This window comes from Equus przewalskii, chromosome 17, assembly GCF_037783145.1.
Source record: "Equus przewalskii isolate Varuska chromosome 17, EquPr2, whole genome shotgun sequence".
Taxonomy (NCBI): Eukaryota; Metazoa; Chordata; class Mammalia; order Perissodactyla; family Equidae; genus Equus; species Equus przewalskii.
The window spans coordinates 69,542,850-69,570,270 of NC_091847.1; positions in this window are offsets into that span (position 1 = coordinate 69,542,850).

Consider the following 27,421-nt stretch of genomic DNA (forward strand, 5'->3'; position numbering starts at 1 on the left):
GGCCCGTGGACACTTGAGGTTTGATCTGTCATGATGTTGAAATTGAGCAAATGCTCTCCTGCTGCTGTAGCTGAATTCAGAGCTGGGCAGAGGGAGTTAAGAAAGACTGCAGAGACGGTTGACCTGGGAGCTGAAAAGATGAAACTTCCAACAATTGAAATAAGGAAAGCGATATGCAGGGCAGATTTTTTTTTCTTTTTTTTTTTGCAGGCTAGTCTTGAGTTGAGTTTTGGACAGGTAGAGTTTAAAAGGTCTGCTTTTGTTCAAATGGAGATATCAAAAAGTCAAATAAATCTAGATTTCATGGTCTATGTCTATTCTGAATATGTGCATTTAAATGTCATCAGTAGGTTGATGGTATTTAAACACATTACTATATTCTGGTAAACAATGTGATTCTGACTTTTTTCTTGATGCTATCCAACCATTTCCCCACTCTTCCAATTTTACCGATCTACCTGACAAATGATGGCATCATTTATATCTGAGCTTTATTCTAGACTGCCTTGAACTCATTTCCATTCCTTGATTAATTCTAAGTTCTGGTTTCAGAACCTCTCATGATCTCTAGTGAAAAATTCCTGGCCTTAGAGAACCCTATTCTCTGAGCTAGTCCTGCTAGATTGCCTGTAGTTTGGGTAGATGGTAGAAGCTGCTTCATGCTTTAGGATCCCACATGTGTATCACTGCTGCAGAATCGTCCTCAACTCTTGAACTTTAGTTTTGGTGAAAATATTAGATCCCCGTCCTCAATCAAGCTGGGTCTCCTTCACGGCTATTCTCAAACATGAACTCCCTACTTTTATTTTATTTTGCCTATTCTCAGCTCTTTGCAAATGGTTCTGACCAATGCTATCTATATCCCTGGTAATAAATTATGTACCATTTTGTCACTGAGCATAGGATGACCATATTTATCTAATGGTTAAAAGAAAATCATTTTCAACCATCTTAAATGCACCTTTGTTTTTTACAAATAGTTTATAAATTCATATTCACTCTGCATTCGTTACTAAATGATTAAAAACAATTATATAAAGTAAATGAAACATTTTATAAACTCAAAATGTGCTGGATCTTGCATAATTGAATCCATCTAAATATAAATACACATAATTTCTGCATTCAAGACTCTAGACAATTATTAATATAGCGCTAGTATTTAAAAGAAACTTAGCAGTAAAAATTTTTATTCTATTGGCCATTTTAATCCTATGTTATAACTTGTTATTTCTCACTTGGCCTAAATGAATAACGCAATATCAGTAGAATCCCAAATAAAAGGTCCCTTCAAATTGATATTGAACCTGAAGTTATTTCGCTCACCTGTTGCACAGCAAGCCAATCTCTGACACAGGGTGTAGTGGAAGAAAGTTGGAATTTTATTATTGCACACCACTGGGCAAGGAGAGAAGGTAGCTAACGCTGAAATTCCAAACTCCCTGAAAATCTAAAAGGAAGGGTCTTTATTTGGGGTTTTAGGTAGGGGAGGGGGAGCATATGGCCTTGCTGGTTGGAGTTTTCTCGCCAGGCTGTATTTGGCCTTGAGACTATTTGCAGAGAGGAAGGAGCCCATGACCTTGCTGGTCAGCAACTTTCCCACCAGCCTGTATCTCTTTGTGGGAAGGAGATAATGAATCTAGGTGCTTGTCCTTGGTGGTGTCTGTCTCCATACAGGATAGTGGATTCTGGAGCCAGGAAGTCAGGGAGTAAGCAGGGAACGAGTGTTTTGGTTTTAACCCCATATATGCTGGGTTTAATGTGGGGAAACTGATATCAGGGTAGGTGTCAATTATATTACAGTATCCTCCCTCAAGAAACTAGAAATTGAAGACCAAAATGAACCCAAAGCAACAGGAAGGAAGGAAAAGATAAAGAAACCAACAGAAGCCACTCTCATTGAAATTAGGAAAACAGAGAAAAATCAATGAAACAAAAAGATGGTTCTTTGAAAAGATCAATAACATTGATAAACTTCTAGCAAAACTGACAACAGTAAAAAGAGAAAAGATATAAATCACCAATATAAGAAGTGAAATAGGACATACCACAAATACTGCAGCCATAAAATCTTACACTCAAAGTTAACTTTGATGAAATCAGGAGAAATTCCTCAGAAAACTACAAACAACTAAAATTCAACCAATTTGAAAAAGACCATTGAATAGCCCTATAATCATTAAAGTAATTTATTTCAAAATTTCAAAAGCTCCCAAAAAACAAATCTCCAGTTCCAGATAGTTTCATTAGAGAAGTCTACCAAATATTAAAGAAGAATTAACTCAAATTTTATGCAATCTCCTCCAGAAAATAGACAAAGAAGGAAGATATATGAACTTCCCATTGATGTCGCAATCAATTACTATAAACCTAGCAGCTTAAAACCAGACAGATTTATTCTCTTATAGTTCTGTGTCTTATGGGGCTAACATCCAGGTGTCATTAGGGCTGGTTCCTTCTGAAGACTCCAGGGGAGAATCCATTCCTTGACTCTTAAGCTTCTGGTGACTGACAGCATTCCTTAGGTTGTGGTCACATCACTCCAATCTCTGCCTCCATCTTCACATCTCTTTCTCCCCGATGTGTATCAAATCTCCCTTTTGCAAGGACTCTTGTAATTACAAAATACTTAGGTATACACTTTAAAAAGCATGTGCAGACCCTGTATTTTGAAAATTGCAAGATGTTGATGAAAAAATTTTTAAAAATCTAAATAAATAGAAAGACATGCCATGTTTATGTATTGGAAGACTCCAGATAAGAAAGCTGTCAATTCTGACAAATTGATCTGTAAGTTTAAAGAAACTGCCATCAAAATCCCTGAAAGTTGTGTTTTGTTTTTGTTTTTGTAGACATAGACAAACTTAGTCTGAAATTTATTTGAGAAGATACAGATTCTAGAATAGCTAAAGCAATCTTAACAACAACAAACAAATAAGTGAAAACATCACTCTACTCAGTATTAAGCCTTACTAAATAACTACAGGCATGCTAACAGTGTGCTATTGGCAGAGGCATAGAAACATAGAAAAAAGGAACAAAATGTAGGACACAGAAATAAACCCTTAAAATATGCTCAATAGGTTATTGACAAAGGTGTAAAAAGAATTCAATGGAGATAGGAGGGGTTTTCTCAGTAAATGATGCTGGAACAACTGGATGTCCACAGGTGAAAACAATAACAACCAACAAACAAAATACAGAACCACATAAACCTCACATCTTATACAAAATTGAATCAAAATCAATCATAGACTTACATGTAAAATGTAAAAATATAAACCTTAGGGGGAGAAAATAAACTTTAGAAAAAAATCTTTAGGATAGATAGCTAAGCAAATCAGGGTCTTAGATTTGACACCAAAACCATGCTCAATAAAAGGAAAAATTGATAAGTTGGACCTCATGAGAATTAAAAACATTTGCTTTAGATAAGCCCATGTGAAGAAGATGAAGATAAGGTACAGACTGAAAAAAAATATTTACAAACCACTCATATGACAAAGGACTAGTACCTAGAATATAGAAAGAACTCTCAAAATGTAACCCTAAGTCAACAAAACGTCCTTTAGTAAATGGACAAAAGACATGAATAGACATTTTACCTAAGAGGATGCATACATGGCAACAAGCACATGAAAAGATGTTCAAAATCACTAGCCATTCAGGAAATGCATAGTAACCCCATTACAAGGTATCACTACAAACATATCAGAATGTCTAAAATTAAAAACAAGAAACAGTAACACCAAATGATGGAGAAAACTGGATCACTCATACATTGTTGGTGGAAAACAGTTTGACAATTTCTCATTAAACTAATCGTGTAATTACCATATAACCCAGCAGTTACACTGTTCAAGATTTATCCCAAAGAAACAAAATTTTGTGTTTAACGCACCAAAAAAGAAAAACCCCCAAACAAAAAAACAACCTGCAAAAGCATGTTTATACTAACTTTATTTCTAATAGCCAAAAACTGGAAGCAACCGAGATGTCCTTCAACAAGCGTATAGTTGAGTAAACTATGATACATACATACCATGGGATACTACACAGCGCTAAAGAGAAACAAACTATTCATACCCAACAACAACCTGGATGAATCTCCAGGGAATTATCCTGATTACAGAAAGTCAAACTTTAAAAGTTACATAACATATAATTCTATTCACATAATATTTTTGAAATGACAACATTTTAGAAGTGGAGGACAGACTAGTGGCAGCCATGGGCTATGGATAGGTTTGGTAGGTGATGATGATGGCGGAGAGAGGTGAGTGTGGTTATAAAAGGACAACAGGATGAATACAGAGGAATCCCTGGGGCGTTGGTAGTGTTCAGTGTCTTACTGTAGTGGAGGTGATAAAATTGTATAAGACTTACTACAGTCACACATAGACACACACACACACGCGAGTGAAAGTAAAATTGGAGGAATCAATATAAGATCAGCATATTGTGTCAATGTCATTATCCTGATTGATTATTATATTACAGTTTTGAAAAATATTGGAGGAAACCATTGGAGGAAACTTGGCAAATTGTACAAGGGGTCTCTGTCTCCTTTTTACAACTGCATGTGAATCTGCAATTATTGCAATAAAATTTCAATTTAAAAATGTTATAGCACCTGTAATAAATATTTAGGGAAGAGATTAATAATAATCTGTGTCTGTTTTAACACTCTACTCTAAAATTGTCTTTTACATATAAATTTCTCAATGACATCAGAGTTAAATTTTTGGTGTACAAATTAAATCGTATCCATCTTTGACAGGACAATCATTTACTCTAATACTTTCTATTATTATGTATTCTTTTTGGTAGAATGATAGAAAAAGACTCATTTCTATATTTTTTGTTCTATCTGCTGTAAAGTTTTATTCATTTTTAGCATAGTCTTGAGATTACATTATTTGAAAATTTAGTCAACATGTAAAATTTATGCAACATCTAGATCATCTCTCTAAAATATACTTTACTTTTTTTGCATTTAAACTATTTTTAATATATTTTTGGGGGGTAGTGCACATTTGTCACAAATGATTTGGTCTTTCACATTATTATTTTTTTTCCAAAGATTGGCACTTCACCTAACATCTGTTGCCAATCTTTTTCTTCTTCTTCTTCTTCTTCTCCTCCCAAAGCCCCCCAGTACATAGTTGTTTCTTCTAGTTGCAGGTCTTTCTGGTTGAGCTATGTGGGACACCACAGCAGCGTGGTTTGATGAGCAGTGCCATGTCCGCGCTTGGGATCCAAACTGGTGAAACTGCGGGCCACCAAAGCAGAGCGCGCAAACTTAACCACTCGGCCATGGGGCCAACCCTGTTATTTTTTAAAAGTTGCTTCAGAGATAAAAAATAAGACATAGAACATAAGGAATCTTATTGCCACCTATTAAAGGTAGCAACTCTTATTATAGTGCTAAAATGATATTTTTAATCATATACACTTCCTTAATAAAAAAAAAATAGAAGGCTAATTAAATGTAGTTCAAGGATAGGATAACATTTATTTCAATGATATTACAATAATATTCCATAATAGTCCATTAATACTGGTAACACAAAAATAAATTATTTTCACACATGATAATTAAGCAGTTCATTTTCATTTATATAAATTATAGTCATAGCAGCAGTAAATAAATACATACTGATAAACCTATTATTTGAAGTTTATATATAGTAAGCTTCCATAAATATCTGATGCTATGAGAATGCCATTCAATATAGACAATTTCATTTACCTGTATTTTTAGGCACAGGTGGTTTTTGAAAGATGTGTCAGTTCTCGGAGAAGCAGACACCCATCGGAAATTTGATGTGCAAGAGTTTATTCGTGGGAACCACCGGTGGAAGATAAAGCAGGAAGGGGTAGGAGCAGGCAGGGAGAGCCTTCAGACAATGACACCTGTCACCTATGAAAAGAGAGAGAGTAGAAAGTATTGAATAGGAAATAACTGTTTCAGATCACAGCCGAGTTATTGGAAAGTTGTGACCGGGTAGATGGAAAGTCTCAACACTGTTTCCCATCACAGGAATCGTCTTCAGAGCAGGAATGGGGTGTTCACCTCTGATTTGCTCATGGTCAATTGGCTGGGAGCTGCTCAGGAAAAGCATGGTTTGGTGTGAATGCAACACGGGGGTAAATTCTAAGTTGTGCTTGCTGGAGACTGCCAATCAGCTATGCCCAGCAAGAAGGTTCCCTTGGAAGAACATATGAACAAGGACCTCCATGCTTGCCAACATCTCCCCTTCCACTGCACAGATTCACATTGCACACATGATTGGGAGCCACACTTCCATGGTTCATGTGGGCCTCTCATCTTGAGGAGAAAGACAGAAAAGGGAGATTAAGTGGAATGAAGTACAGCCTTTATCGCTGTGGCTGGTCTCAAGGTCACAACTGGTACTCCTCCTCTCTCCTCCACTCTGTCTTCTAAGTCTCCCACTTCCTCAGCTATCACCTCAGCAGGTCTTAGTGGCTTACCTGGTGGTGTGACAAAAACCCTTATTCCTGATGAGTCTGAACCATTAGTAAGTATACCCTTTGCAGTCTAGATTTTTGCGTGTGTCCATTTACAGTTAAACTAAGCAAAGGAGTAGTAACAAGTATGCATGAAGATCACCAGGTTCTACTTCTATTCCTCCCTGTTCCCATTGTCTAAAAACATCCCCACTTCTTCCTGTTCTTCAGGATAGGCTACCTCAGCCCAGGTGGTGACTCCTAGCTTTTTGGCCCCTGAACATAAGGAATCCGAAGTGCTTTGGTGTCAGTCATACTTGCAGATCAATGGGAAACTTGCTATGTATTTGGACAATGGTGTACTCCTTCTGGGTTCCAAGAGCTCTAACCCAGAGTTTTGAGGAAGAGAAGCACAACCTTCCCCAGTGGGTCATTGGGAATGATGGTAGGTAGGGCTGCTTCTGCTTCCGCTATTTGATTCCTAGACACACATAATTTTTTAAATTGTGTTTACAATGTCATATAGAGAAAGGGCTCTGATTTAAAGCATGCTTACATTTTGAAGGATGGCACACCTTCCCTGCAGAATATTGCTTCAAAGATAATGCTTTAGCTGTGCCTTTAAAAGTCCATTCTAGTATTCTATGAGGCCAGCTTTTCCCGGTGGTACAGAATATGATACAGCAAGCAGATCTCATGGTCAGAGACACACTCCTGCCTCTCCTTGGCTGTGAAATAACTTCCCTGGTTGGATGCTATAATGCATGAGTTTTCATGCCTGGAGACCAGGTTTCAGTAAGCCCCTGGATAGAGGAATGGGCTCTAAAGGCAGAAGCAGCAAACCCACGTACAGAATAAGCATCTGTTCCTGTAAGAGTGGATGGATGGCTGTTCCAGGATAGAAGCGGCCTTGTATACTCAATTTGCCACCAAGTAGTCCATGAGAGTCCTCAATGAATTGTGCCATGCTTGAAGCTCAGCGTTATTTGCTGTTTCTGGAGAATTGAGTATTGTGGTTCCTTTAACTTTATTCTCCTTTTTACAAGTATTTCAGCTATTCTAGTTCTTTTGCATTTCTGTATAAATATTATATTCAGCATGCCTATATACACATATATATAAGAAATCCTGCTGTGATTTTGATTGACTGTGTAAAATCTGTAGATACATTTGGGGAAAACTGATGTCTTTCCTATGTTGTCTTCCTATCCATGCATACAATATGTCTCCTCATTTATTTAGGTCCTCTTTCAATTCTATCTGCATTATGATTATTAAGTCTTTCTCTTTAGTCCATTAATATGGTGAATTACATTGATTGATTTCAGAGTATTGAAACAGGCTTATTCCTAGCATAAAAATGACTTAGCCATTATGTGAATATGTGTAAACAAATGTGTGTGAGTGTGTGTGTTTGCTGGATTTTATTTGCTAACTTTTTAGGGGAGAGGTTTTTGCTCTATGTTCATGAGGAATATTTTCTGTAGCTTTTTATGGCAGTGTCTTGTTCTGATTTGGGTATCAGAGTAATGTCAGCCTCATATACTGAGTTGGGGAGTATTTATCTTTTTCTATTTCCTGAATGAAATTGGGTTGATTTGGTGTTACACTTGCTTGAAATGCTTGGTAGAATTCTCAAGTGAACATATCTGGGCCTGGAGATTTCCTTTTTGGAAGATTTTAACTACGAATTCAATGTCTTTAAAGATTATAGGAATAGTCAAGTTATTATTTACTTTTATCTTGGGTGAGTTTTTGGTAGAATTTCTTTGTAATCTCTTTTAATGTCTGCAGGGTCTTTGGTGATATCCTCACTTTCATTCCTGATAGGAATAATTTTGTTTTCTTTCTCTGTCTTTCTCTTCCCCCCCCTTTCCTCTACTGTGAAGTCTAGTATTTGTTTGAGTTATAAACAATGATAGAAAGGTCAAGGGGGGGAAAAAATGAGGGGTCAAATGTGAAAGTAACATAATATAGATAAAGAAGCATATTACTTCCTATTATAATGGGTCATTAAAAGAATGAATATCACCAAAGGAATGAAGACCTGGATGCTGGAAGGCTGAGTAAGTCTTCATTCCTTCCCTGTATCTTTAGCTCTGAGAGGAGGAAGAAAGAATATAAGAGAAATACTATGAAAATATACATATTTCAGATATTTGTATTTGTAATTCTTTTTACTCTGCTAACTCAATAAAGTAAATTAAGGTACTAATTCTATATAATAATCAATTTTATGTCAGAATTACCATTACTTTCTCTTAAGATCTGATGAAGCAAATCATGTATCTGTTCTAATTAGCACAATTACAAATGAACTATTTCCTATTTCAGCTGGTGTATAAATAAAATAAACTTTAATTATTATATTTGCATTTTTTAGTTGCCAGTAAACCCTCTCTCCTCGAACTTGCATTTTAATTGTCTCTAAATAACAGTTTATTGTGAATAGTCTATCAGACTCTTAGCTACAGGACAGCAAAGTTAACGAGTATTGTGGATAATGAAGACCAAATTAACATAAGTAGTTAATTTCATTAAACTGTCGTATATTTGTTTTCCTTAAATATTTGCATTTCACAGAAACTTGTCTATTTAGTTGCTTAAGCTAATAATGTCAAATATAATTAAAACTCCTCTCTAATAAGTGTACTAATGCCTACTGTTTTAAGTTTAATTGTTTATTTGAGGTAAAAAAAGAATATTAGAAAATATTCAAAAGGAAGAAGGACTTTCCTATATATTACCACAAAAATGAAGCAATTTGTTTTGCCCAGTTAAATTTTCTGTTAAATTCCAATCCATTAGTTACCTTTCAGGAAGGCTGAGTAGGTTCTTTATTGATTCTACCCTTCCACAGATAATAACTCTAAATTCTGGATAGAATTAAAATGTTTTTTTAAAAAACCCCAGATGTTCGCAGGAGAATGAACAAAAATGAGAGACAGATTCTGAAGGTGAATAAGCAATCAGCAGAGGATGACTGACTTCTTTCTATTCCCTTTTGACTGAAGGAAGGTCAAGTTAGTACAGCGTAAAGAGATTAAAATTTCAATAGAAAATCAGCAGTCCTCTTGCTCTGAAGAAGCCGTGCACAGAGGTGGGCAACACACCTGTGGGATAGTGAGGTGGGTGCCAAGGAGAGGAGACTCATATTCTGTGTATAAACTCTGCACAAAACTTTGAGCAACATCAGCCCATTCACTCACAGAACAACTCCAGCTAAGGATAAAAGAACTCAACTGAGATTTTAGTTACCAAATAAGACACAGAAATTGCAGTTTGCACCAAACTAAGTCAATTGCCTATTTAAAAATTCAACCAAGAGTGTTCAAAAAATATAACAAATCCAGAGTCTCCACAATAAAACATTCCAAGCATCCTGGATAAAATCCAGAAGTACTCATACAAAGAAGAAAAACAATGTTGCAATTCTCAAAGAAAAGACAATGAACCTCAAGGTGACACATGTTTGAATTAACAAACAAATTTTAAAGCACCAATGAAAGCTACACTCACAAATATAAATAGAAATATGCTCACAAGTGCTCAACATTAAACACCACAGTATATTGCTATGAAAACTTGAAAAGACCTGTGTAAACAGAGAGATATTCCATGTTCATGGACCGAAATACTCAATATTGTTAAGATGTCAGTTCTTCTCCAAATGACCTACAGACTCAATGTATTCCTAAAATGATTATAATACTTATATGGAAATGAAAATATTTTAATATCTACAGCAATCTTGAAAAAAAAGAAACACATTGCAGAATTTATAATATCTTACTTCAAGAACTACAGTAAAGCTACAATAATTAATGTAACATGACACAGACACAAAGATTGACAAATATTATCTATGGAGGAGTATAGAAAGAGTCCAGAAACAAGTCCACATTTATAAGGTCATTTGACTTTGGATATCTGTGTCAAAGCCATGTAATAGAGAAAGGTAGGTCTTTCCAAAAATTTGCTGGAATAAATTGATAACCATGGGTAAAATTGACCTTGATTTTAACTCACATTATACTCAAAACTTAATTTGAGATGGATCACAGGGCTAAATTTATAAGCTAAGATCATAAATAATTTAAATAAAAATATAAGATAGACAAAATCTCATTAAGGAGTTCAAGTTATAAAGTAAAAATTACCCAAAGGTTTCCTAGAACAGTACTCTAAAATCTAGACTGTATTTCTGCTGAGTCATGAACTGCTTTTATCTCATATCTACAACCAGGTAGGTATAAAAATTGAGAAGAAGTGTTTCAAAAGTTTTATAGCAATTTGACATTACCAGGATATTATCCAAGATTCTCCTAGGAGAAGAGTTTCCTTGGCATTTCCAGGAAATTATCCTAGGATCTTCTAGGACAGCACTACAAAAAGTGTGGTCGGTGGACGGTGCTGATTTGTGAACTTTTTGTTTCAATTTCTTCATGACAACATGAGCCCAGACATTGAAACTAAGTGTTATAAAATTTTCATAGCAATTAGGCATTGCCAGGACACTGACTGATGTACAGAATAGTTCAGGTCTTGTGAAATTTGCACGGTGAGTCAAACATGGGGCAACTTGTATACTAGTCAGAAGCATTAAGATTACATTACAACATTAGTTATTTTAAGAGCAGTCTGTTAATTGTACCCCAAAAGCATGTAAAAAGTCAGAAAATGTAGTCATTTTTAATGCAAATGTTTTTGTTATAATCACACTGAATTTAGAAGCTTCATTTATAATTAAAAAATAGATAATTCAGGTAAGTAAAATACTTGTTATTTAATTTAAATCCTAACATTAAAAAAGGCAAACTACAGTCCACTGGCATTATTTGTCAAAGGAAAAAAAAGGGACATATTTCTGAGTGTAACAGTAATAAGAAACCAAAGGATGATAATGGGTCAATTTTAGAACTAAGAACACTAAAGTGTTGAAGCTTTATCCAGAATACGATTATTCATATATTGTTTAGTTTTCTAACCATAAGAGAAGTATTCAGACCAATTATGTTTACTTGCAGACATATCCTACTAATGAAGTAATGAAACCATCAAAACCTTACCAATTTAGAGACAGATCATAAGATTAAGTTCTAACAACGCAGCAAAAAAATTCTTTGAAATAGTTTTGAAATTAATTGTACAGTAGCATATAAGCAAAGTACTTCACTGACCTGTAAAAATATTAGTGGAAGGCTTTACCAAAGATGATTTCTTGAAATGTTCAGTGAAACTGTGACAAAACACGAAACGACTTTCTAATGATGTCAATGCTCAGCATATAGAAGGACTGACGAGCAATATGAAAGATCAATTCATGAAAGAAATTAAGCTAGCAAAATGTTTTCCATTGCGCTTTTATGAATCTACAGATACTATTAATTTGGTCTTGCAGTCTAATTTACACATTTAAAGTGTTGGAACAGAGCTAGTTTGTTATATTATTCTGTAGAAACTTTGTTCTTCTAATGTTCTTTTTTTTGGTGAGGAAGGTGGTCCCTGAGCTAACATCTGTACCAATCTTCCTCTATTTTCTTCTTTTTAATTTTAAATTTTTATTTTTATTTTTTGAGGAAGATTAGCCCTGAGCTAACATCTGCTGCCAATCCTCCTCTTTTTGCTGAGGAAGACTGGCCCTGAGCTGACATCCCTGACCGTCTTCCTCTACTTTATATGTGGGACGCCTGCCACAGCATGGCTTGCCAAGCAGTCCTGTGTCCCCACCCAGGATCTGAACCGGTGAACCCTGGACAGCTGAAGCAGGGCATGTAAGCTTAACCACTACACCACCAGGCTGGCCCTTGTTCAAACTTCTATCTGCCATTGAAACCACATGGCACCTCTTCTTTGAATGGGCATATTCAGTTTGGTCATTGATGCTTTTAATGGTCTGGAAACTTCTATTTAAGGAAGAACAGAGTTTCTGCAGAACAATGTCATCCTCCTTAATTTGACAAAAATTATCAACAAAGTAGTGGATGTTCTTGATCTTACACATCTGCAAAATGTTATCACTGAATCCCTTTAGAACGCATTAAATTTATTTTTCCAAAAAGAAGATCAATATATAGGAGTTTAATGGACCCTATTAATGGACCTTATTTCTCTCATTTAAAGTTAAGTTTTGATATTTTATATAGAAAATCCTGAAGACTTCACCAAAAAACCTATCAGAACTAATAAACGAATTCAATAAAGTTGCAGGATACAAAAAGTAATATACAGAAATCAGTTACATTTCTATACACTAATAATGAGCTATCAGAAAGAGAAATTAAGAAAACAATCCCATTTACAATAGTATCAAAAGAACAAAATACTTGGGAATAAATTTAACCAAGGAGGTAAAAGACCTGTACTCTGAAAACGATAAGACATTAAGGAAAGAAATTGGAGATGACACAAATAAATGAAAAGATATACCATGCTCATGGATTAGAAGAATTAATATTGTTAAAATACCCATACTATCTAAAAGAATCTACAGATTCAGTGCAGTCTCTATGAAATACCAATGGCATTTTTCACAGAACTAGAGTAAAGAATCCTATAATTTGTATGGAAGCACAAAAGACTCTGAATACCAAAGCAATTCTGAGACAAAAGAACAAAGCTGGAGGTATCACATTCCTCAATTTCAAACTATGGTAGAAAGCTATAGCAATTAAAATAATACGGTACTGGCACAAAAACAGACACATAGATGAATAGAATAGAATACAGATCCCAGAAATAAACCCACACTTACGTGGTCAATTAACCTTTGACAAAGGAGGCAAGAATATACAATGGGGAAAAGACAGTGTCTTCAACAAATGGTGTTGGGAAAACTGGACTGTTACATGAAAAAAAATGAGATGACCACTAGACCTGAAACCACAAAATTCCTAGAAGACAACATAGGCGGTCAGCTCTCTGACATCAGTTTTAGGAATATTTTTTTGGACCAGTCTCCTTAGGCAAGGGCAGCAAAAGCAAAAATAAACAAGTGAGATTACGTCAAACTAAAAAGCTTTTGTAGAGCAAAGAAAACCATAAACAAAACAAAAAGGCAGTCTACTGAATAGGAGAAGACATGCACAAATCATACAATCAATAAAGGATTAAGATTCAAAATATATAAAGAATTTACACAACTTAATATCAAAAAAACAAACAACCTGGTTTAAAAATGGGCAGAAGAATTGAATAGACATTCTCCAGAAGAAGATATACAGATGGCCAACAGGCGCATGTAAAGGTGTTCAACATCACTAATTAGCAAAGAAATACAAATCAAAACCACAATGAGATACGACCTCACACCTGTCAGAATGGTTATTACTAAAAAGACAGAAAATAGCAAGTGTTGACAAGGATGTGGAGAAGAGGGAACACTCGTACATTGTTGGTAGGAATGTAAAGTGGTGCAACCACTATGGACAACAGTGTGGAGTTTCCTCAGAATATTAAAAATAGAACTACCATATGATGCGGTAATTCCACTTCTGGGTATTTATCTGAAGAAAACAAAAACACTAATTTGAAGAGATATATGCACCCCTATGTTCATTGCAGCATTATTCATACGAGCCAAGACGTAGAAGCAACTTAAGTGTCCACTGATAGATGAATGCATAAAGAAGATGTGGTATATATCTGAACATGTGGTATATATACAATGGAATATTATTCACCTCTAAAAATGAGTGAAATCTTGGTATTTGTGGCAGCATGGAGAAAACTAGAGGGTATTATGCTAGGTGAAATAAGTCAGACAGAGAAAAACAAACACTGTATGATTTCACTTATAGGTGGAATCTAAAAAACAAAACAAAGGGATAAAAAAAATTCCAAAACAGAAACAGACTCATAGAAATAGGAAGCAAACGGGAGTTTACCAGAGGGGGGAGGGGTTGGGGGACAGGCAAAGTAGGTGAAGGGCATTAAGAGGTACAAACTTCCAGTTATAAAATTAATGTCATGGGGATGTAATGTGTACAGCATAGGAAATATAGTCAATAACATTGTAATAACTTTGTGTAGTGACAGAGGATAACGAGACTTATCAAGTGATCATTTCGTAATGCACACAAATATCAAATCATTGTGATCTACACCTCAAACTAATAGGATATTTCATATCAATCATACTTCAACTAAAAAAATAAAGGTAAGTTTAACTGTAATTTTACTGAATAATTTATTGGAACACACTGCCAATAAAGGATTGAAGATGGATTTATAAAATTTAGTACTTCTTGCTTCATTTTAGAAAAAAGATGATAAGGGATAACCGGGCTTGCTGAAATTGCTTAAAAATCTCTACCATGAGTATTAGAACAATACATTTAAAGACTATAGATACACATTATTCCCTATTATTAATGTTGCCATCAATCCAACCTAAGTCAGATAGTTAACAATGAGGATATGTTCTGAGAAATATGTTGTTAGGCAATTTCATTGTTGTGCGAACATCATAGAGTGCACTGAAGTGGAACAAAATTTGCCACCACAAAATGTGTCTCTTTAACGTGAGGATTATTTTAGGCTGATTATTTTTAAGAAACAAAAAACTCAGAAAAATTTTCTTGTTACCTCCCCCTTGACTGCCTGAAAGAATTCAGATAAAAAACCTGTGTCAGGAAGTGAGCTGTCACCGTAGCAAAACATGAACTAGGAGGTAGACAGGAAGGAACCTAGAAAAGACTATCCATTGGGCTCCCCTCTGTGTTCTTTCATTTCTGTGTGGGCAAATAAACTTTTCTTCCAAATGTTCACTTCTTTTCACCTACGTGTGAATTGCCTTCCCTTGCTTTGAAGTCGCTGACTCTTCCCATCCCCAACATCTTCTTTTGTCTTTACCTGAGGATGGAATTTAAGATGAGGGCTTCTATTATTTTGAGCAGTTAATTGATTTTCCTGGGTTTCTCCCATATATACCTGTTATTATACTTTTGTTTGTTTTTCTCCCGTTAATATGTCCATGTCAATTTGATTCTTAGACCAGAAGAAGAACCTAGAAGAGTAGAGGAAAATTTCTTCCTCCTCTATGGTAGTTACACACACCTAGATGGTATAGCTTAACACACGCTTAGGCTATATGGTACTAGTCTTGTGGGAAAACCATCACATAGGCGGTCCATCCTTGACAAAAACATCATTATGTGGCGGCACATGACTGTACTAGGCAATTGGCATGTTTTCTTACCTTTGACACAAATGCAAGATTGTGTGTGGCTGCCTAGAGAGTTCCCCAAAATTTCTCTTACGAGGTCATGCTTGTATTTTTAAAAATTTACCCTGTACATGTTAGACAGACCAAAGGTTGATTTCTCAGACTTATGTTATAATTTGTTGGATCAAGGACATATTTATAGAAAGAAATAAGGAATACATGGTGTAAGCCTTTAAGATGAATATTTTTTCTATTTTAAAGAAGAGAGGAGGTGATGAAAGGTTTGGATATACACTTTTAGGTGTGACATAGCTGCAAAAGCAGCACGGTTGCCTGAAGGAAACAAGGCCAAGATGTGTAGATTGCTTGGTAAGTTACGCTTAATTCACTTTCCACTATTGAATATAGTTGATTGGAAGGTCGAAATGGAGTTCATTCAAACAGAAATTCCGGCTGCAACAATCTCTACAGAGGAACATTTGGAACTGTAGATGCAGGATGGCTCCACCAGCCTGAAGTGCACAAGCAGAACTCCTGGTCTTGCACACTGTCAGTGCAGAATGAAACCAATCATGTCAGAACTTTCATTTACGCCTCCTTATTTTCAAATCTCCAAGAAAATAAACAATAATGGTTGTTTAGATTTAAAATTTAATAAGTTCATATTTTGTCATACAAAAGGGAGCACTTATAAAAAATTCTAATAGCAATTGTCATATATTGATTTACTACCTATAAGATTTGGGGGTAAGCACTCTACAAACATTATCTCTTTTAATCTATCTATTATGCTCATAACAACTGTGTTCTCTCTCTCTCTCTATATATACACATATATATGGTAGACTATTATATATATTATATAGAATACATAATCATAATATGTTAATAAAATATGTAAAATATACCTATGGCTATATTTAAAAATATATCTATGCCTATATTTATATTTCAAGCTATATCTATATCTATTTCCATACCTTCAAAACTACAGTATATCTATATATTTGAGAGATTAAGTTCTACAATAATCATACTCAAGACTGTTTAATTTCACTGCTAATGATTCTACTATCCTCTTTTTTATCTCCTGGGAAGAAATATTTAAACATACCCAATGAGCCACATGGCTGGCAAGTAAATATTTTCAATGTCCAGTACCACATTTCTAGCCATTTTATATATATTTTTAAAACACACTATGAATGATATACAGCTTAAGTGCAAATCTTTCATACACTCGTTGTGAAAATAAACAGATCCCAACAGCCATTCTCCGCCCAGTGTGTGTCTACCATACTGTGGAGATTCGTCTGTATTATGCTTTTGACACAAGTAAAGAATGGGAAATATAACAATTGCTAAAGCTCTTCCTGAAAGACTTCAGGATTTATTCAACAAATTCTCAGAAAATTCAGCCTCTCAGAAGGTGAAACTACGGAACATTAACTTAGAAGACAAATAAGGACATATTTATCTCTGGTTCAGCATCTGAAAGCCAGTCGTGGGATATCCTCTGCGTTTTAGCGAGCTTCAGTCTGCGCTATGCTAATGGATTAAGCTGTTCCAATTCCATATGTCCTTTTGTTATTTTTAAGTATTTACCTTTGGTTATTTCTGTTGTTGTATACTCAGTCAGATGAGTGATTACAGTTGTAGCATCAATGAAAAATGTTGAATTTATGTAAAGAGAACAGAAAAAATAAGTAGAACAGTTTTTTAAAATATATTTAGTCTACATTTACTATTTACAAAAATAGTAAATGTTAAAATGCTAGGATAAAAATTGAGCTTAATATTTTCATTAGCCAATTATATTTGGCTGCAAATAAAATCCACATAATTTTAATATGAACTTGCTATTGACATTCATTGTAAAGTCACAGAAGTATCTCACCAGACTAAAATTATTTATCAGATTTAAATGTAATGAAGTTGGTTAAAGATACTTTCTCGTGGAATGATAATATAAAGTGTTGCTATATATTATGGACTGAAATTTTGTGCCCCACTACCAAATCCATACGTTGAAGTCCTAACCCCCATGTGGCTGTGTTTGAACTAACAAAGTGATTAAGGCTCATTTATGAGGTTGTAATTGCATCAGCAGATGGATATTGTCAAGATGTACCATTAATAACAATGATCACTTGGTTGAGATGATCACAAGAGGATCCCTCTATTGCAAAATTATGGTTTCCCTTTAAAATTAGCAGGTTTGTAGGGGTAATATTTTGGCAATGTTGGAATATCTTGATTTTTCAATCTTTCACCCAATGATTGTAGCATCTATTGATTATTCACGCCTGAATCAATTACATTTGATTCTGTTCTTATCACCTTTTATGTGTTCATGAAAAACCTCATGATCTGCAAAATAACTCACAGAATATAATAGCCTTGTGTTTCCTATTCTTTAAAGCTCTTTGGAATGTTCTTGTCAAATATCTAAAAGGCAGTTGTAGTAAAATAATTGAAACAGAAATATGTCAGCCAGCAACTGCATTTAACCTTTTTCATTTTTGCTGTTATGGTAGATAGCATACCATGGTTTCAATTTTCATTTCCCTTATGGCTAATTATGCTGAGCACTTTTTCACGTGGTTGCTGATCATTTGGCTATCTTCTTTGTAAAATGTCTGTTCTAATTCTCTTACCTGTTTTTCTAATGTGTTTCCTAATTTTTCTTATTGATTTGTAAACGTTCTTTATATATTCTGGATATGACCAGATTTGTGTGTTTCTCTGATTCGTGTGTTGTGTATCTTTTCTCCTCCTCACATGATTTGCATGGATTTTTTTTTTTTTTTACAAATAAAGCTCTTAATTTTAGTATATTATAATAATTTTTTCAACTTTGATCACTGCTTTGTGTGTCCTGCTTAAGAAATAATTTGCTGCTCCAAGGTCACAAAAATGTCTTTCTATGAGTTGTTCTAAAAACGTCATTGTTGTGCCTTTCACATTTAGATTTGCATTCACCTGGAATTTATCTTATGGCGTGGTTATTCCACAAGGTTAACCAATTATAGGAGCACCTAATTGGAAGCATATTTACTTCCTTACTGAAATTCAGTATCAGCTTTTAAAAAATCTAATTTCTCTCCATCTGTTATATGAATATGGATCCGTTTCTGGAACTTCTGTTTTCTTCCATATATTAGCTTGTCTACTCTTGCAAAAATACCACAGTGTCTGATAGATGACAGTTTTAAATAATTCCAGCTTTGTTCTTCCCTAATTGCTTTGGCTATTCTTGACCCTTTGATTTTTTCCAATAAGGATTTTTAAAAAATGTTATTTCTTTTATTAAAGCATAATTGACATACCATATTATATTAGTTTCAGGTGTACAATATAGTGATTTGATATTTTTATACATTACAAAATGATCATGCTAAGTCTAGTTACCATCTGTCACCAGAAAATATTATTACAATGTTATTGACTATACTTCCTATGCTATTTTAAAACCAGTGCCATTTACCACAGGAATCCTGCCATATTTTGTTTGTGATTATGTTGATTCCACACATTAAATTTGGTAAGGTGAGTTACCATCTTAAAATTATTAACCTTTACAATCAATAAACATGGCTTATCTCTCCAATAATTAAAACCTTTAATTACTCTTCATAAACTTTTATAATATTCGTATAAAGGTATTATAGCACATATTTTGTTTGATCTATTTCTAGAAATTTTTTGACAGTTACTTTTGGTTTCTTTTTACTTTGTAGCTAGTGTATATAAGTAGAAGTAATTTTTGTATGTTGACTTTGTATCCAGCGACTTATATATTCATATTAAATAGTGTTAAGATTTTCTGTATTACAAGTATACAATCAAGGTGTCTGTGAATAAAGACAATTTAATTTCTATCTTTCTAATTTCAATATTTTCTCCTTCCTTTGTGTTGCCTAGAATCTCTAGTAAAATGTTGAATGATAGAGATAATATGGAATTTCTTTTTTCCCCTCCTTGCTGGTCTTTGGAGTGAGAATGGACATTCTTACCTTATTCCTAACATTAACAGGAATTTTTCAAGGTTCTTGTTTTGTTTTGTTTTATGATTTTGGGTATTGATCCAAAGATTATATGGTTTATCATATTATGGAAATCATTACGTATTTTTATCAAGAATGTGTTGTAAATTTAGTTGACAACCTTTTATGATCTAGAGAGATAATTATTATTATTTTAAGATACGAATCTATTAAGTTAGATTTAACTGTAATTTTCTTTTCTTCATTTCTTTTTTTTCTTTCCTTGTTTTTTTTCTTTTTTTGAGGAAGATTAGCCCTGAGCTAACATCTGCTGTCAATCCTCTTCTTATTTTTTGCTGAGGAAAACTGGCCCTGAGGTAAACATCTGTGCCCATCTTCCTCTACTTTATTTATGGGATGCCTGTCACACCATGGCTTGACATCATGATATAGGTCCACATCTGGGATCTGAACCAGCGAACCCTGGGCCTCCGAAGCGGAATGTGTGAACTTAACTGCTGTGCCACCCAGCCAGCCCTTTATTGCTAAACATTTAAAAAAATTTTTACTTCAGGGGCTGGCCCGGTGGCACAGCAGTTAAGTGTGCACGTTCTACTTCTTGGTGGCCTGGGGTTTGCTGGTTCAGATCCCAGGTATGAACATGGCACTGCTTGGCAAAAGCCATGCTGTGGTAGGAGTCCCACATATAAAAAAGTAGAGGAAGATGGGCATGGATGTTAGCTCAGGGCCAGCCTTCCTCAGCAAAAAGAGGACGACTGGCAGTAGTCAGCTCAGGGCTAAACTTCCTCAAAAAATAAATACATAAATAAATAAATAAATTATACTTTATTTCCTTGACTTTTTTTATTCTTATCCCCTATATTCTTTGATATGTTTATTATTTTATCTAGTATTTCTTGTGAATTTTATAGTTAGTCTTCACTGTATATAAGAACTTGATCCAGGTCTAAAAATAATCTTTTGTTGTTGTTGTTGAATTCTCTTATTATTTTTTTTAGAAAAGTAAGGAAGCATCTATCAATTCAATAACCTTAAATTTAAATATAAAACTTACTTTCAAAAAATAAGTTAGAGGTAAATCATGATGCTTAAAAGTGGTCTGAAAGTAGCTATGGAGACCAGCTTCCCCTTCATCTCTTGCATGTAAGTTAGGCAAATGATAGGGGGAATAATTTTCAATGAGCATGTAAGAAATAGTCATGGCAAATTAAAGGAAAATCAGGTCCATAAATTTAGGAAAAAGAAGAAGTTATCATAATAGAAGTGGTGATAAAATGAGTATCCGTTGCCAGACAGTATAGGAAGGGATAAGATAATGGATACACGGGCAGGAGTACTAGAAAGAATTAGAATGAAGGGAGGGAAGGAAAAGGTTTGTAAGCAAAATATATTGTCCGTTGTGTTTCTGGATATTTTTCATCCCATTGTTTTAGATCTTTGCTTTTCCGAAAACGCAAATCCACTGAGGCATAAGGAATGATGATAGAAACTTGTTAGTCATCAGTTATATTATAATGTAATTTTATTTTGTATTGTTTTTGAGAAAAAAGTTTACATATGGAGAAAAATAAGCCACACCAAGGATAGGAAGTTGTCCAAGACTCCTATCCTAGATTAACCTTTATCTTTAACTCAAACTTTCCAAATCCTTCCATACTAAGATAGACACAATCCATTTTTATTTAAAACATTATCTATTGAATTTTTGCTGTATTTCCTTTGCTTTTTTGTTTTTTCTGGAGGACTACTTTGAACAAAAATGAATCACAGCATTCATTTAAATGTTTGTGCAATTTGAGCATTTGTTAGTTCCTAACAAGTAATTATTACTTGTTTTAAACAACTATGATCTGTTCCTGTTAAATCACTCAATTTGTGCCCCAGAAAGGGAGGGCTGACAAACGCCAACATTGAACCTGTCAATTCTAATTCACTTCTTTCTGAGACAGCTCTCTCTTGCCCAGGGGAGATTGAGAACACTATGAAGGGACCAGCATTTCATCACCCAGAAAGGAATGACAGCTAAAGTCGTCCAAGTACACATAAATGAGCACAGAGCTGTCTTAATTTAACATGAGTCAATCATGTGCCCCTCACTCTTATTCAAAAGACAAAGTATCCAAAGGTAGCCCTGAGAAGACACATCTCAAGGAGGCACATATGTAGAAGCTATTTGGAAAATATTATCTTCAGCCTCCATGTATGAGTATTTCTTTATACAACTGGAACTAAGCTTCATTTACATGGGGTCCAAACAGCGAAGGTTAAGGCAAGAGGCTTTGTCATTAGTTAGAACCTGGCTTTGAACTGCTCTCCAATAGAACACTTCTATGCCATTGGCGAAAGTTCCAAGTTACATTTTCCTAAGTTGTAAAATATAAATAAATACAATATCTTGATATGAATTTTTAAGGATTAAATGACATGTTAGAGTACAAATTATATGACTGGTACGTAATAGGTCTTCAATCAAGGTGAGTTTCTTTCCTGCTCTTCATTTTCAGGTAATCTGTTGTTCACATCTTGTGATGTGACCTGTTCATGTCTAGTAAAATGAAACAGCTCTGTGCAATGGAGAAAAGCAATCTTGGAAGTAATTATAAGGAAACATCACTCTAACAGAGAGCAATGAGGAACATACATTTAATGCTATTCTTTAAACAGGGACGTAAGAAAATAAAACTTTGCTTTATGCATATATGTTTGTATGCTGTTAAATTTTCTCTTTTCAATGTATGTCTTGTAATGTCTTTATATTAGTAGATGACCATGTATAATTTATGAATAAATAGATGTATGTATACTGTGAGTATGTGCTAATATTTTATTTTCCTGGTATGTGAATAATAAAATTTTGGAGACCACTAGTTTAGTCAGTATAAGCAAATATAAACTGGTGGCATTTGTGAAGCCCTGCATAGGTATCCATCATAGAGTAAGTTGAAACTAATTGCCAAAATTCTTTTTGTTAAAAGTATGTCATAAATGACTAAGAAAAACATTTACGAAAAGGAAAAAAGTTAATAAAAGGACACACATACACACACACACACACGTAACACACACACACACACACACACCAAAATATCCCTGCCTGTATATTTTAAACCGCTGACAAGGAGGACGCAGACTAGATTGCTCCAGGGCTGGAACGAAAAGCATGTTCTGAAAAACGATAAACTTGTTTGCAAACGAGCATTTTTTCCACTTGACCTCCTTTTCATATAAATTAAATATAGCAGGAAACTGGCTAAACTGCAGGCCAGTGTTTAGAGAGCATCTAACATTAAGGTTGGACCCCCTTTCTCACTTTGGATCCTGCGTAACAAATTATTGCACTCCATGAATTTGCTTTTTGCAAAGCCAGTAATATTTTTCTTTTGTTTTTCAGGAAAAAAACATTGCATTAAAAATAAGAAATATTGTAAAAGCAAAAATAGAAAAAGATGGCTTTGCTAATATTACTCCTTGGATTTCTCTCCAGGGAAACAGATGGAGCTAACAATTTTCTCTTCTGTGTCTCATGAGAAATATCAAATCTCCAAACCAAAGATGTGCCAAAATATCTCAATAAAATAAAATAAAAGCAGTACATTTCCTTGGGATGTATGAAAGTTCAATACTTTCATAACAGAACATATTACCACTGATCAAGGAAAAAAATAGTAAAGGTAGCAATTGTATTTTCTTGCGTTATCTCTAGGGATGAAAATAAACGTTACTTTTTATATTCCTCAAGCTTAATGCACTTTGGGATTAAAAATGGCCAAATGTACATGTTTTTCTATGTTTCATGGAATTTTTTCCGTACTTGTAGAAATTTTTCCTGCTTTAGTTATCGGTCCAGAAACATAGGTAGATGTCTTTGTCTTAAGAAATGCTCTGCTCTTCTGTTAAGCACAATGTTAACTGCAACTGAAATTAGATTATTTCTATATCTGAAGACAGACAAAAAATAGCACAAATTCTAATAATATAGTTATTTATACTGTCATAATTTCTGTTTAGCTTATTACATGTTAATGATTTTTTAATCAAGGTATAATTGACGTATTAGTTTCAGGTGTACAATGTAATGAATCTGTATTCATATATATCGCAAAATGATCCCCCCAATAAGTCTAATTAACATCCATCACCATACAAAGTTACAAAATTTTTTTTCCTGTGATGAGAACTTTTAAGTTCTACTCTCTTAGCAACTTTCAAATATGCCATACTGTATTATTAACTATAGTCAACAAGCTGTCTATTACATTCCATGACATTTAGTTTAAACTGGAAATGTGTACCTTTTGACACCAGTCTGTTCTCTATGGTAGGGATTTTAATACCTCTATAGCACCAAGTGGGCTTAGACTCAGACATCCCATCACTGGTAACATGTGGCGTAAATGTATAGGGGCCATCACTGGGGGAATCGCACAGTGAAGAAGCAGAGAGCACGCATGCCCCCAGTTCTCATTATGTCCGCGGGGCACTCAGTCCACACCTACCAAGCTGTATGCCTCATGGAAGGGGCTTTAGAAAAGGGTCCCTGGTCCATAAAGCTCCCGTAATTGTTAGGGAGAAGGTCGAAGGTTGAAGGTGACTGTGTATCAGATGGATAAACCTTTCTGATCAAGAAAGTACTTGATTAAAAAGAGAGTTCCTGAGCACAGTGAAGTCTCATCCTGTTTTTCACTTGATTTAATGAGACTGAGGCTCCAGAGTGTGTCTCTCTTAAAACAGCTGCTCTTAAATAACTAGAATTATCCTCATAATGCTGCTATCTTAAATTTCAATTCCAGGAATCAAGAGTTGAATGTAGCTCCCACTTTCGTTTTCCAGCTAACTAATATCCATGCTATAAAGCCCGTTTCCGCAATTTACAGGATATTCTAGTTTCCTTAGTTAGGAGTAACAAGACGTTTCAGAGACAATTTTATCTCCTTGATTTTACACCAAAATGCATATGCCGAGACTATTGGGAAATACGGCCAAAGAAAATATATATTCCTATAGCAAGTAGTGATCCATTTCTAGTATTTATAGATTTAAAAATGAAAGTCCTTCATTTGGTCTATCCAAATTTTACTTTATCAGATAGAAAGGATGACATCATCTTTGTAAAACTTTGTACATTTTGGGATGGCCCAGGGGTGTAGTGGTTAATTTTGCGCACTCTGCTTCAGCCGCCTGAGGTTTGCAGCTTTGCATCCCAGGCGTGGACCCAGCACCACGCGTCAAGCCACAGTGGGGTGGCACCCCACATAAAATAAAGGAAGACTGGTCCAGATGTTAGCTCAACAACAATCTTCTTCAAGCACAAAGAGGAAGATTGGCAACAGGTGTTAGCTCAGGGCCACTCTTCCTCACAAAAAAACACAAACAACTTTATACATTTGGAAGTTTGTAAATTTATCTTCCAACTTCTTCAGTCTAAACCTGTATAGTGTGCTCTTACATCTTAAGGACAAAATGTAAATCATATAAACAGTTATTGAAAGTTGAGAAGTAATGCAATTTGAATTGTTTAAAGCTTGTAAGTTGCAATGCATTTCATATCAATTTGCTAATTCATAATGCCATGTTTGAAGGTCTGTGAACTCAACTGGATTCACTTTCTTTGTTTGTTCAATTTATTACAAATGTATGTTATTAAATAAGTAATGTTAATCTTCATGAAATACTTATTGAGACAAAAATAACTTTTTTGCATTCTTTAAGTTTTCATATCATTTTTCATACCTTTTTGTATCATTTTTATTAAAATATTGCTAAAATGTTAGAATTCATAAGTGTTGCCACGTAAAAGCAAGTCATTTAACATTTTAGAGATAAAAGTTATAGTTCAAAAATAAATAAACACAGGCAAAGGATGAGCAGGTGAGGCTAGGTGAGGAGAGGTGAAGAGGAGGGGAGTCCAGTGACCCTGAGGGGGACCTGGTTCCCAGAAATCTGGGCTGCTGGCCTTGAGGGAGTGTCCCTGAGGAGCTGGAGGGAAATCCAACAGGTTGACTCATGCCTTGTTTGGAGGATTTGAAAAAAAGAACAACAGTTACAGTGAGATATTTAAAAATGCCTCTTTAAGGAGAAGATCCAAGATGGCGCCGTGAGTAGTCCTCTTTGTCTCTCGCCCTTCGAGTCTACAATTATTTGGACACTTATCGCTTGACAAAGGATATCCAGACAGCATCTCAGGACGTCTGAGACACCCACGTGACTATACATCGGAAGGCAGACGGACTTTCCTCCGGGAGGATGTGGAAATAGGTGAAAACTCTCCGACCCAGATGGGCAGCCTAGTACCCGCAAGCGGCTTTCTTCCAACGGACGCCCCCAGAGGATCCACACACATCTAGGGCAGGAGCGAGAACACAACAGAGGAGCGACGGTGGAAACAGGTGACCAGAACCCTACCTAAACCCCCCGCAATTACTACTAAACGCAGAGGGAAACTTTGGAGTTGCACACCTGAGCCCGCGGGGAGAGTCTCTCCCCGCTATTGGCGGGGAGACCCAGCCTGGTGCTCGGGGCGCCCGGAGGGTCCCAGAGAGAGTCACGGAGGGTACGGAGGTCTCCCAGCTGCCGTTGCCCGCCCCGTGGGACTAGGGATTGCCAGAGATCTCGGAGAGGACCGGGGCTGGGGGAACTTTCAAAGGCCGGTTCTGCGACCCGGAGGGGAAGTGCCGGAGCTCCGCCCGGGCAGCAGACAAAACTCTCTGTCTGCCGTTAGCAGAGGGGCCACGCTGAGCATTCACGGCTCCGGGAGAGGCCCGGAGAGAAGCCCAGAGGGCGGGGCGACCCCCAGCTGCCGTTGCCCGCCCCGTGGGGCTAGAGATTGCCAGAGATCTCGGAGAGGACCGGGGCGGGGGGAACTTTCAAAGGCCGGTTCTGCGACCCGGAGGGGAAGTGCCGGAGTTCCGCCAGGCAGCAGACAAAACTCTCTGTCTGCCATTAGCAGAGGGGCCACGCCCAGCATTCAGGGCTCCCGGGAGAGGCCCGGAGAGAAGCCCAGAGGGCGGGGCGACCCCCAGCTGCCATTGCCCGCCCCGTGAGACTAGGGATTTCCGGAGATCTCAGAGAGGACTGGGGCTGGAGAGAGTTCAAGAGACCCAGCTTAGTAGCCTAGGGGGAAACCCTACAGGCTCACAGCAGCCTTAGGGAAAGCCTCTGCACAGCACCAGTAGAAGGCACCCAGCCGCCAGCCACAAGGCTGGAAGACCCCAGGGCAAAAGCAGCATAGCTAGGTGTACTAACCACAGACTGTAGAAGATGCCAATAGCTCTCCTGCGACCCATAGAGGACAAGTGAGATTCGGTGGGTGCCGACAGCAACGGAGCGACAAATATAAGTGATCCCACCCCTGGCTGCTGGAAAAGCCCATAACACCGTTGCAGACCCCAAGGAGAGAGCACATCTAGGTGGGCTGCAACAGTAGGCACCTGCAGCCTGAAGCCCCCCTGTGACTGCCCCCACAGCAGAGGAGGGAATCCAAAGGGCCACTGTGGCTACGAAGAGGGGCCCAGGCCCAGTTAGCAACTACGGACAGGGTTCCTGGTTGGTGAAGTATAAACAGCTGCTTCCCCCACCGCAGCAGCTGAAACAAGTGAAAGGAGCAACTAAACTCTATCTCCATGCGGAGGCACAAATCAACAACATCAAGCAATATGAAAAAATACATTAAATCTCCAGAACAGAAAGAAAGTAACAAATACACAGAAAACAATCCCAAAGAAAATGAGATATATAACCTAAATGATGATGACTTCAAAACAGCCATCATTAAGATTCT